Raw genomic sequence first — 11,808 nt, forward strand, 5'->3', positions numbered from 1 at the left:
TGAGCAAGACAAAATCCTTCCCAGCCTGAAGTTTTTATCCACTTAGCTTATACCTGTCCAAAAAAAGAGTACATTATATTGGTCCCTGGCTACTAAGTTATGATTGAATGGTGGCTAAGGAAAGGGTATTATTGTCCTCAACTGAAATTGGTCATTGCTTTGAATATTCTAGATACATTGACTCTTATATTCCTCATTCAAGCCTGGAAGGGAATGAATAAATGATGAGCTAAGTGCTCACTGAGCTCTCACTGTGGGCTAGGTGAGGTGCCAAGCTTTTTACTTTAGTAAAATTTTATGTAGTTATATCCAAATGCTTAAGAGCAATGCCACATTTATTGAGTATTTATACTTAAAAAACAGAGATAGCCCTTCCTCTGAAGATCATGCTTTTATACATAAAATTATATTAGCTATGGAAGAGATCAAAGTCACTCAAAAATTCTACTCCTAAAGGAGCCTGAAATTAAAAAAAAATCACACTGGTCACAGATAAGGTTTTCAAAAAAACGTCAGTTATCATCAATTTGTCAAGATTCCATTTCTAAGTGAAAAGTTGGTTCCTAACACATTGGTAAACACATCAGGTGTCAGGATGAAAAATTACGATGAATGCATGTACTTTTTAAGAAAAACACAACATATTAATTCATTTGCTCATTCATTCATTTTTTATACATTTATTTAGTGTCTTGTAAGTGTTGGCACATTGTTACATTATGGGGATTCAGAGATATCAGGATTCTCTGAAAGATAAGATTGAGAAAATATAATGTAGCTTGATTTGAGAGACAGTGGTGCCAATCATTAGTACATCCAGATATTTAGTAGATATTCATTGAGAATCTACTATGTGTCAGGTCTGGAGAGCTCATGAGAGGATTCAGCAGGAGAGGAAAGCTACTGATATGCCCTAGACCAGAGTGCCCTTGTCCATCTGGGATCATCTAACTGACAGAGGGAAAGGGGAAATCCCCCATGGTCATTCAGATTAGTCAAATCAATCCTGGAGAGCACTGGGATGAAATGTCTTGGCCATATTGACCTCCCATCAGGGCATGTGCCAGGCATGGTGCTGTTTCTGGCAAGGTGAAGATGAATAAGATCTAGACCTTACTATGAAACAATCCACAGTCCAGTGGGGCAAGAGAGACCTAAATAAATAATTACAATCTAGTGGGATACATGCTATGAGAGAGGTGTGGGACTTTGGTCCCCCAAAACAGGAAATGGTTAGCTCAGCCTTGTAGCATTTGTCATGGACAGCTTCACAGGGCAGGGGGTACTTAAGTTGGATCTAGAAGTTAAGTAGAAAGAAGGGGGATGGGGTCAGTCTAATTTGAGGAAAACAGAGTAAGTAAACATCCTGAGATGGGAACCAGTATGATGATCACAGAATTGTAAGAAGTTCAGTGTGACTGGGTTGCAGGGAGATGGATAAAGAGCCAGAGCTGCACAGAAAAATGGACATCTGTCAAGAAGGTCCTTGTATAACGTGCAAAGAAATGTGCATTCCAGCTAGGATAGTAGCTTTTCAAACTAGAGAGCCTGGGGTTCCTGAAGCTACAGGATAAACATGCCCCTTTCTACAGGATCAATTTTGCTTGAAGATTTGTGGAAATGTTACTTTAATTTTAAAACAAAGACTGATACATTATAGAATAGAATGCAAAATTGCAAGAATCAGATTTTAAAAAAGAATATTTTTGCTGAAGGTGGGCCTTCCAGATCCTGCTCTTCTGACCCCTCCCAAACCTGCTGGGAGCGCCTTCACTTTTCTTGCCTTAGGAGTACTTAAATGGAGGAGCTATTATTGTAGAATTAACGTGGTCAGCTTTGTACTCTGGAAAAATCATTCTGGCAGCAAGCAAAGGGTGATTCAAAAAAGTGAGAGACTGGACACAGGATCATGAGTTGGGGTCTTTGCAATTGTCTTGGCAAGAGATAGTGCTAGTCTACTAGCAGTGAGGTGAGGGTTTGAGAGAGAGACAGATTTGGGAGGAATTAGGAGGAAATGAAGAGGTAATTGTGAGTGTGGCTCCTGTTTTTTTTCGTGGCTGGTGGACAATTGTGTCAATAACTAGGAAATGGAAAAAGTTGGTATGGCAGCAGAGTGGGGAGATGACATTCACTTTAGGGCCTGTTGAGTTGAGGTGTCTAAGGAGTACCGTGTGAACATGTTTGATAGGCAGCGTGTACAGTGATATGAAGCGCAGAAAAGGACTTCAGCCTGTAGGAATCATCAGGGTGGGTGGTGCCAAAAGCACAGGGGTGGCTAGGATTGCTCGGGAGAGCTTGGAGATGTGGCAAAGAGAAGATGCTGGACTACCAAAGATAGATTCTGGGCCAGCCCAGCTGAAAAAATTATTATTATGTCCTGTGGAATAGTCAATTAGGAAGCCCTGATATGAGCCCTCTAGAGAACAACAGATGACAATCTAAAATATGTAAGCAGTGAGGAAGAAGAGAGGCAGGCGTGGAGGCTGGACATTTTATTTCAAGCCAATCTGTGAAAAATTCCTAAAAGAAAGAGGTAAAATGAGCATGTGTTTGAGGGATTATTCCACCAAAAAATTCTCTACCATTTATCTCATCCAGAGAGTTGCCTGAAATTCTCCCATTTGAGATTCCTTCCTATCCCAGGTACCTTCTTTCTACATGACGACACATATGACTGAGGCGACACAGTTGACCATTAACACCACAAGATACATTAACCAGACCACTAGGTATTGTCTGCACGGATCCTGGATCCTGGTCACTAGGGAGAGAGGTGCCAGGCAAAATGATAAAAGGATAAAACAAAGATGCAAGACTTCTACTTTGTAGTTGTGTCAAGAATTAACCATGAGCAGAAACTCCTAAGTGATTACAGGAATGTCACTGATGATGAGGGCTCTAGGAGGTCAGGGAATAGGGATGGCTCCTGTGCATCAGTCAGTCTCCTGAGAGTGTGAGGAACGGGCAGGAGAAGATGAGAGGAAAGAGACACTGGGAAGGGAAGAGAAAGAAGAATGAGGGAGTAGAAAAAGTTGGGGCACAAAAAATGTGTGAGAGCTATGGAGGAGAGACAAGAAGGGGTGCTGGAGGAGTCTACAGCCTCTGAGGTGGCTGACTTGGATTAAGCAGAAAGAAAAAAGCTATGGTTCTACACACTGCCATCTCTTCCTTCACCACCACTAGAATCCAAGTAATCACCCAAAGTCAAGACCTCTAGCCTCTATGGAGCCTTTGTACAAATGGATGAAATGTGCTCTCTGGGCAAGCAGAGCACCTTAAGTTAATGGCTTCATAACAAAATACGCAGAAAAGTGGATATCAATCAGTCCTTAACCCTTTTGTGTAGTCCACACACTGTGCAACTGTACATGGCAGCCATAGCCATGATCTCTTTATCCTGATATGACCGTGGGGAGATAATGTCTCAAATTGATGAGAATCTTAGTTGATGTCTGAGATTTCAAATGTTGATTCCTAATTATTCTTATAGCGCTGGGAGGCTTCTGGAGAAAATATCCACCCAAATAGTTTGGTTTTGCTTTTACTAGCTATGGGGAAACTAGAAGAGCAGCCCATAATCTGGTCCAACAGGAAGGTAAAACCAAAGAATCCACGTGTAAATGACCATGAAGCTGACATGAAGAAGTTGGTTAGGACCACAAACCTCAAGAGGTCCAGAGAGGTCCCTTTACTTAATAAAAAGTTAATCGATGTCAAACCACCTGTCACTAGTACAGCACTTTTACTTTCTCAGAGCTTTCTGTGCCTAATGCCGGTGAGTCTGACTCAGCCCCTTGTGGACTGCCAGTCAGGGCAGGTGGTACTATCTCCATCGGAAAATTGAGTAAATGGAGCCACAGTGAACTCTAGTTGTCCAGGGACTGAGTATGTGTGGGATCGTGGGTCTCCCCATGCTCAGTTTTTTGCTGCTTCTTCAAATTCCAATTTTCTCTCAAGGTGTGAAGTGTTTGCTTTAACTGCAAAGAACCTATATTTCCCTGGATAGGAGAACCCTCTTTGAGATTTGCCCAGGGTGAAAAACCATCATATTAAAAGAAATGAAGTCTGAATTATGAATTGTCCACTGATGTTTTGTCTGGAAGCTGGAACTTCAGTTTTACCTTAATGGCATTTTTTTTTAATTCATTCAACATCTCCTTCAGATACTTTCTTTTTGAACTTAATTAGGAGAAACACAAAGAGATTTCTCTGTTCTGAAACCCAAGTAGGATTTCCATATTCTATTCAAAACTGTGTAGCATATGGAATTGTAAATATTAAATGCTGTTTTCACAAAGAACTGAAGCCAAGTCTGAATTTGCTTGAAGCAAAGAGAGAAGTTAATTATTGCATCAAACTTCAAAATGGGAGACATAAAAAGGAAATAACGGCTGGATGTTTTTTTAATGAATTCCCCTTCTGAACACCAGAGAAGCCCATGCTCTGAAAAGTACTTGCCCGTTGAACCTGACTTTCAGAGCTCACTCATCTGAAGGGCTTACAAGCTGAGGGTTTGGGAGGAGAATGAGGGAAATGGGGGTTAGGGAGGAGTCTATGAAGAAGCAGTCAGGGTGGTTGGCACATAATTGAAAGTTGGTAAGAGGGATCCCTGGGTGGTGCAGTGGTTTGGTGCCTGCCTTTGGCCCAGGGCGTGATCCCGGAGACCCAGGATCGAATCCCACGTCGGGCTCCCGGTGCATGGAGCCTGCTTCTCCCTCTGCCTGTGTCTCTGCCCCTCTCTCTCTCTCTCTCTCTCTCTCTGTGACTATCATAAATAAATAAATAAAGAAAGAAAGAAAGAAAGAAAGAAAGAAAGAAAGTTGGTAAGAATGTTTCCAGTGAAGATATTCTGCTGTTTTAAAGCCATTATCCATGAATGAAATGTTTGCAGAAAAGTAGGATGGGGGACGCCTGGGTGGCTCAGCGGTTGAGCGTCTGCCTTTTGGCTCAGGGCATGATCCCAGAGTCCTGGTGTCCCACATCGGGCTCCTTGTTGGCAGCCTGCTTCTCCTCCCTTTGCCTATATCTCTGCCTCTCTCTGTCTCTCATGAGTAAGAAAATAAAACCTTAAAAAAAATCCTTCCCTCTTTAAAAAAAAAGGATAGGAAAGCTGGAAACAACAGAAAACTATATCACTTTTCTCCAAATGCTCTTGATCAGAAAGTGTTTGACTTATAGTCACTTATTCAGTTGTAAATTGTCTCTAACAGTAATTGATTCTCAAGTAAGTTGACAGTAAGTAGAATTTCAGCATGTACAAATTTCCTTCCACATACCTTTTTCTCAATTGCAGTTCATATTGGGGATAATTAGAACAAGGCAGCATAAAGGCTAGGCCTAGGGAACAGAGGGGAACTGGGAGGTAAAGCAGAAGTAGTGGTTTGCCCAAGGTGGTTTCAGAGGCATGAAAGAAGAGGAAGAAAGGAAACCTGGGTTTGACCTAGAAATGCACCTGATGCTTTGTGAAGATGGAGGAAGTGGGATGATGGGCATGTGGATATGAGAATTTTTTTAAAAATATTTTATTTATTTATTTGGGAGAGAGGGAGAGAGAGAGAGAGAGAGAGAGAGAGAGAGAGAGAGAGAGAGAACAAGTGGGAGGAGGTGCAGAGGGAGAGTGAGAAGTAGACTCCCTGCTGGGCAGGGACCCTGAGGCCAGGCTTGATCCCAGGACCCCGAGATCATGACCTGAGGTGAACCAACTGAGCCACCCAGGTGTTCCTAGAGAGAGAATTTCTTAACTATTTAAATTAAATTATTATAAATTTAACAGAGTGTCTCTCTTACCACTCTGTGATGTGGAAGACAGTCATAACATCAGGGATATATTCACTGTTTAGACAGAGTAAGCTCTGAAGGTGTGCCCTGTGGTTCCTGAAGCTGAAGACACCAGCGCTCACTGTGACATGGTGAAGCTGAGCCTGGCCAAGGAGCATCTCTCCCATGTGCTCTCTCCTCTAGCCCATTAGTCAGAAGCAGAGATGCTGCTGTACCTACTGGACAAGTGGCTCATTGAGGATTTGGAAGAGTTGGTGTGTGAGGCTGGCGAGCCATGTGCTTTTCCAAGGATGCCAGCAGGATGGGTCTAGCTGACTGGGTACATTTGTCTTCATATTGATGGGATCCTTCTGTTCATTTGCCTCTGATGTGTCCTTTTAGTGATACTCAACCAGCTGCAGGGTGACAAGTTTTATGCATGGGCACTCAGCAAATTATAGCTTCAACATTATTCAGAAATATCTGATGAGCTAAAGTTAAAGCTCAAATTCTATTCACATGATTACATTAATTTCAACATGACACTTGTCAATGAAAGAAAAAGAAAAGCCATTGGCTCCGTTACATATAGTTTAAACTATTATAAATATTTGAATGCTTGTGAAATAATGGCTTTAAAGTTCTTTTATTCCCAACATGCACAAAGTTTTCATCTGGTAAGGACTATCATGAATTGGAAGAGATTGTCATTAGAAAGTCTCCATGATGAATTTCATGTCTTTTTTTTTTTTTCTTAAATCAAACCCTATATGGATATCTCCAAATACTCTCCAGTTCACCCCATTATTTTCTCTGTGCGCCATGAGGGAAAGGTTGGGAAGCAATAGGACAGAAGACAAGTTTAGAAAAAAAGACAAAAAAAGACTGCTCTCTACAACAAAGTATCACCAACTCATCTACTGAACATTCAGTAAAGAGAGATCCTGAAAAATGTTTAGTAAGATAAGGATGGGAAATAGAATTAAATATATAATAACCTATTATATAATTTAAGATATGTGAAATGCCATTAACATTATCATAATTTGGTTTGCTGCCTTTATTGTTTTACATTAGTGAACATAAAAATATTTATAAGTGCCTTCATAGGTTCATTCTGCCAAGTTCATTTTCTCTCCTGTGGTTGGAAAAAGGGCCACAAATATTTGTTTCATCTCTGTGGGCTCATTTACTCGTGTGTCTCTTTACTTGAATTTGAGAGTTTAATTTGGGTAGGATGTGAGAATGACTTGCTATTTAGGTTTCAGAGAGTTCTAGGCCCAGTTTACTGTAGAGATGAACTGGAACCAGTGATCCTGGCTTTTTTTTTTTAATTTTTATTTATTTATGATAGTCATACGAGAGAGAGAGAGAGGCAGAGACACAGGCAGAGGGAGAAGCAGGCTCCACGTAGGGAGCCCGACGTGGGATTCGATCCCGGGTCTCCAGGATCGCGCCCTGGGCCAAAGGCAGGCGCTAAACCGCTGCGCCACCCAGGGATCCCGCTTTTTTTTTTTTTTTAAACATGAAATTGAATTTTAAATAAGTTTATTCAGAAGATAATGTTGAAAACCACTATGCTTTTATCCCTCCCCGACTTTTACTGAGATATGACTGACATATAACATTGTATTAGTTTAAGGTATACAACATAATGCTTTGATATACATATATTTTTTCTTTGATATATATTTATTGTGAAACAATTGCCACAAGTTAACATCCATCACCTCACAGAGTTACAGTTTTTTTCATGTGATGAGAACTCTTACGATCTACTCTCTTAGCAACTTTCAGATATACAATACAGTAGGGTTAACTATAGTCACCATATTGTACATTACATTCCCCAGGACTTATTTAGCTCCTGAATTTTGAAGAAAATAGTTTCCCTCCACCTATCCATTGTTTGCTAGGGGAAAGGGGTTGTAGCTGGACCCCTTTGCTATAGAAAAGGAAATAGAGGTAAAGGAGTAGTAGAGAAAAACCGAAGTTGGGCAGGTTTATGGCTCTCTCATGGGCACCTCACAAACTTTCTTCTCAAAGAATTCTATCCCACACCTGTTATCAATTCCACAATTGTTCTAAGGGCACCTCCAATTGCATCGGTCTTTGAAGTTTTTAGGCTCTTTTATCTGGATAGCAGAACCTCAGTAAGTCTTTGATTATATTTTAGAATAGAAATAATATACTTTTACTTTTTAGTGTGACTGGTTTCAACATAAAACTGGGAAGCAGCAATTTGTGGTGAAAGTTGGAGGTGAAGGAGATCTTCTTGAAGGCTGATGCTTACCCCACACCAGGAATATTAAAATCTCTGAAATTCTTCTAGCTCTCAGATGAGGTCCAGATGGTCCCTTTGCCTTTCAGGATTGGGCTTTAGGGAGGTTGATGAGCCTGGGAACTCAAGAGTTGTAGATTAAAGTTATGTCGTAAAAGGACAGTAAGTCCGTGGCCAAAGGCAGGTTACAAGGGGGTTTGACAAACTGCTGTCTTCTCATTTCCAGAACTTCTTGTATTAGTGTTTCTCTGCCTTCATGTCCCCCCAACCCCTTGTAACAACTGACTTGGAGAATTGTTTGAATATACATTAGTAACGGATGCTCATGGCTGCTTTGAAGGAGATGGTGTGGTTGGGGCCCCACAGGTGATTCTGACACTCACTCCAGGAGACTGTGCCTCCTTCACACCTGCTCTCATACCCACCTCTAAGATGGCAGCACATAATTTAAAATCTTACTGGCTACTTTATAGCGTCTTTGACATTACCTAAGGCTCCTAATAAATCTGTTCCAAGGTTTGGGGAGGAAATGAGTGGAGAGTTTTTATCAGAGTATTATAGCACAACCTTTCTACAAGGCTGATTTTATTTTATTATTTTTAAAATTTTATTTTAAAAGCTGAAATCAAATCTCTAAGTGAGAAACTTCACTAGATAGAGGCATTTTGAAAAGCACAGAACCAACCTAAAATAATTCCTAATGACCAAAGTTGGAACAATTTGAGCAACAAGATAAATAGCAATAGTAATGGATTAAGCTCATAATATAAATATCCATGAATCCATGCTGACATAAATGCTTAACTGTATGGGTAAATGAGGACAAGATGCAGCTTTCCCTTATCGTGGAATCCCAATTAATAGAAGGGAAAGAAATGAGAAAAATAGAAAGTCACCACCACAGTAATAATTGTCATAGGCAGGTCCACTGTTGAATGCTAAAATTGGTGAGCAACACTTTAGTATTTTACCTTTCTGTTGGAAAGACAAAAAAAAAAAATAAATAAAAAAAATTAAAAAAAATAAAATTGGTGAGCAGAAGTTTAAGGAAAAATAGGATATATACATTACCAAAAAGAATTTGCTCAAAGACACCTACTCATTACAAGGGGAAAAGTCATAACTTTACACCAATAATAAGATGCTGTCAACATCAAAGCCCCCAGGAAGACACAACAAGATGGGTTGAAAATGCATAATCTCATTCTAATTGTGAGAAACATCAGATAAACACAAATTGAGGGAAAGCCTACAAAATAACTGACCAGTTCTTTTCAAAAAAAGTCGAGGTCATGAAAGACAAGGAGAGATAGGAAACTGTCACATATGCGAGACCTCGGAGACACAACAGCTAACTGCAAAGTGGGGTTTTTGGGTTAGATCCCAGAACAGGAAAAGAACAGTAGTGGAAAACTGGTAGAATCCAAATAACATCTCTACTTTAGTTGATAGTATTGTGCCAATGTTAATTTCTTGGTTTCTGGTTGTGCAAGATGTTAACATTAGTGGGAGGTGAGTGAAGGGTATAGGAGAACTCTGTTCTACATTCTGACCTTTCTGCAAATCTAAAACTATTCCAATGTAAAAAGTTAACAGAAATCCTCCTTCTGACCATATTCCTATATCCCTTACTCTAGTGTATTGAGTCTTTTTATGGCCATCACTGATCAGTTTTTGTGCCAAATTCTATTGTTCTTGTCTCTTTGTAGCTTCTGACCTTCTGGGCCTCTTCCACTGTAAGCCTCTTTTTTCCCTGCCTTACATCACACTTTTTTCTCCTGATTTTCCTTCCCTCCAATTGTTCTATTTGAATCCATTTCCCATCTCTGTCTCTCCAGAAGGTATTTCTCAGAATTTTGTCCTTTGTTCTCCTTCTCTTTTGCCTGTATGTTCTAAAGTTGCCTGATAAATACGTCTCCACTTCTTAGTGTGATTACAGCTCTTTACAGTGGGCTCCAACCCAACCCTCCTGCCTCATTTTTTCATATAATTTTGCCTACTTTCTGGCCACACCCAACTTTTGCTTCACATTTATATCCTTTCATGCTTCTGTACCCTTGCTCTGGATATCCTGACCTCCTAGAAATCTCTCCTTCTTCATTGTCTAGAATCCTGTTTGTTATTCCACTCAGTTCAGTTCATGTGTTTCCTTCTCTATGATGCCTTCTTTGATCTTCTCTAACAGTATTCATTATTTTTTTTCCTCAAGGCAGGCTGGAACCCTTCTATTATATCACATATTTGTTTGTTCACTCGTTCATCAAGCAACAAATATTTCTGAGCAGCTGGTCTGCAGGCATCCATCAGGCAATAACGATTTTGGAGCAACTGCTCCATACCAGGCCCAGAGCTAGGTTTTGAGTATACACTGGTGAGTGAAGGAAGGGTATATGGGAACTCAAAGGAAGGGTAAACTCCTTCCCTTGAGGAGTTTGTGGTCAAGAGGCAAAGACAGAAAACAAAGAAACAAATGAATTAATAAGTATATAACTACAAATTGTAGTAGGAGCTATAAAGAAAACCAATATCATGAAGTGATAGAGAATAATGTGGTGGGGGTGGGTAGACATTTTTAGATAATATAAAGTCTCTTTTAAAATGACTATTAATTTTATAAAAACATCATTATTAAAACAATTTCATCAATATGGAAAAATATAAAAATCAGTGTAAAAAATTACTCATAATCCTACCACTCAGAAACAATCATCATAACCAGATATTTTAATACATACACCAAAGAAGGATAAATATGCAGACTAGCATGGTCGCACTGTATATGCTGTTTTAATTAATTTAGTTTCATTTGGACTCAATCTAAGTGAAAAAGAGAATTGTTGGCTTTCAAAAAATGTGTAATAGACACTCATTCTAAGACAATAATTCTCAACCTTGGCTGCCCATGAGAATGCCTTGAGATGTGCTAGCTTAAGGTAGAGAGAGGGGTATTCAGCTCTGCCTGGGATAGGAGGTTTAGGCAGGGACCACTTCCAATAGGTGGTAATATCTAAGCCAGGCTTTGACCCATAAACATCACCTCACAAGGCAGGAAAGGAAATCCAAGGACGACATTCCAGTCAGAGGCAATAGCTGGTCTCCATGCTCTGGGACCTGCTATGACTTGGTGTGAGTGAGGAATAATCCAGTACTCTGGTGCAGCGGTTCAGTGCTGTGGGCTGGGAAATGTGGAGCCCTGGCTAAATCTGTATGAGAAGCCCACAGGACAAAGGAGCTGCTCTAAGGAAATTATTTTGTTCTCAATTGAGTTTTGCTCTCAATCTATGTAAAGGGGTCAGTAAAAAGAATTATTCATGTTTTCATTAAAAAAATTAGTAAAGAAATTCAATTAAGCTGCTTAATTGTTCTATAATCACAGACAGTTGTGACAAAATCTTCCTGACTTTCAATGTTATTGAACATCATCTAAGATACTTTTCTATGTTTATTAGAGCAGAAAATTAATCTTATGAAAATCAGCTTATTGACCCTTTGCATGTTTTGAGGAAACTCGGAACCAGGCATGGACCCTAATTTCAATGCCTTTCCAGACTCTGAAAGTCTGGCTGGCTAGTGGCTCCCCAGGTTTCAATTACCTTTGAATTCTGGGTGATCGTGTACCCCCACATACTCCTTACTTTGTGGTGTGTCTCCTGACACTGACTGGTCACTCCTCAGTAAAGCATATGTCCTTCCAGCCAGACTGGACTGTTCCCAGGGCCACAGCCGGCTCCCTGCCCCAGTTCCTGCTCTACCTAGGGGCCATCTAGTCC

Source organism: Canis lupus, chromosome 7, assembly GCF_048164855.1.
Source record: "Canis lupus baileyi chromosome 7, mCanLup2.hap1, whole genome shotgun sequence".
Taxonomy (NCBI): Eukaryota; Metazoa; Chordata; class Mammalia; order Carnivora; family Canidae; genus Canis; species Canis lupus.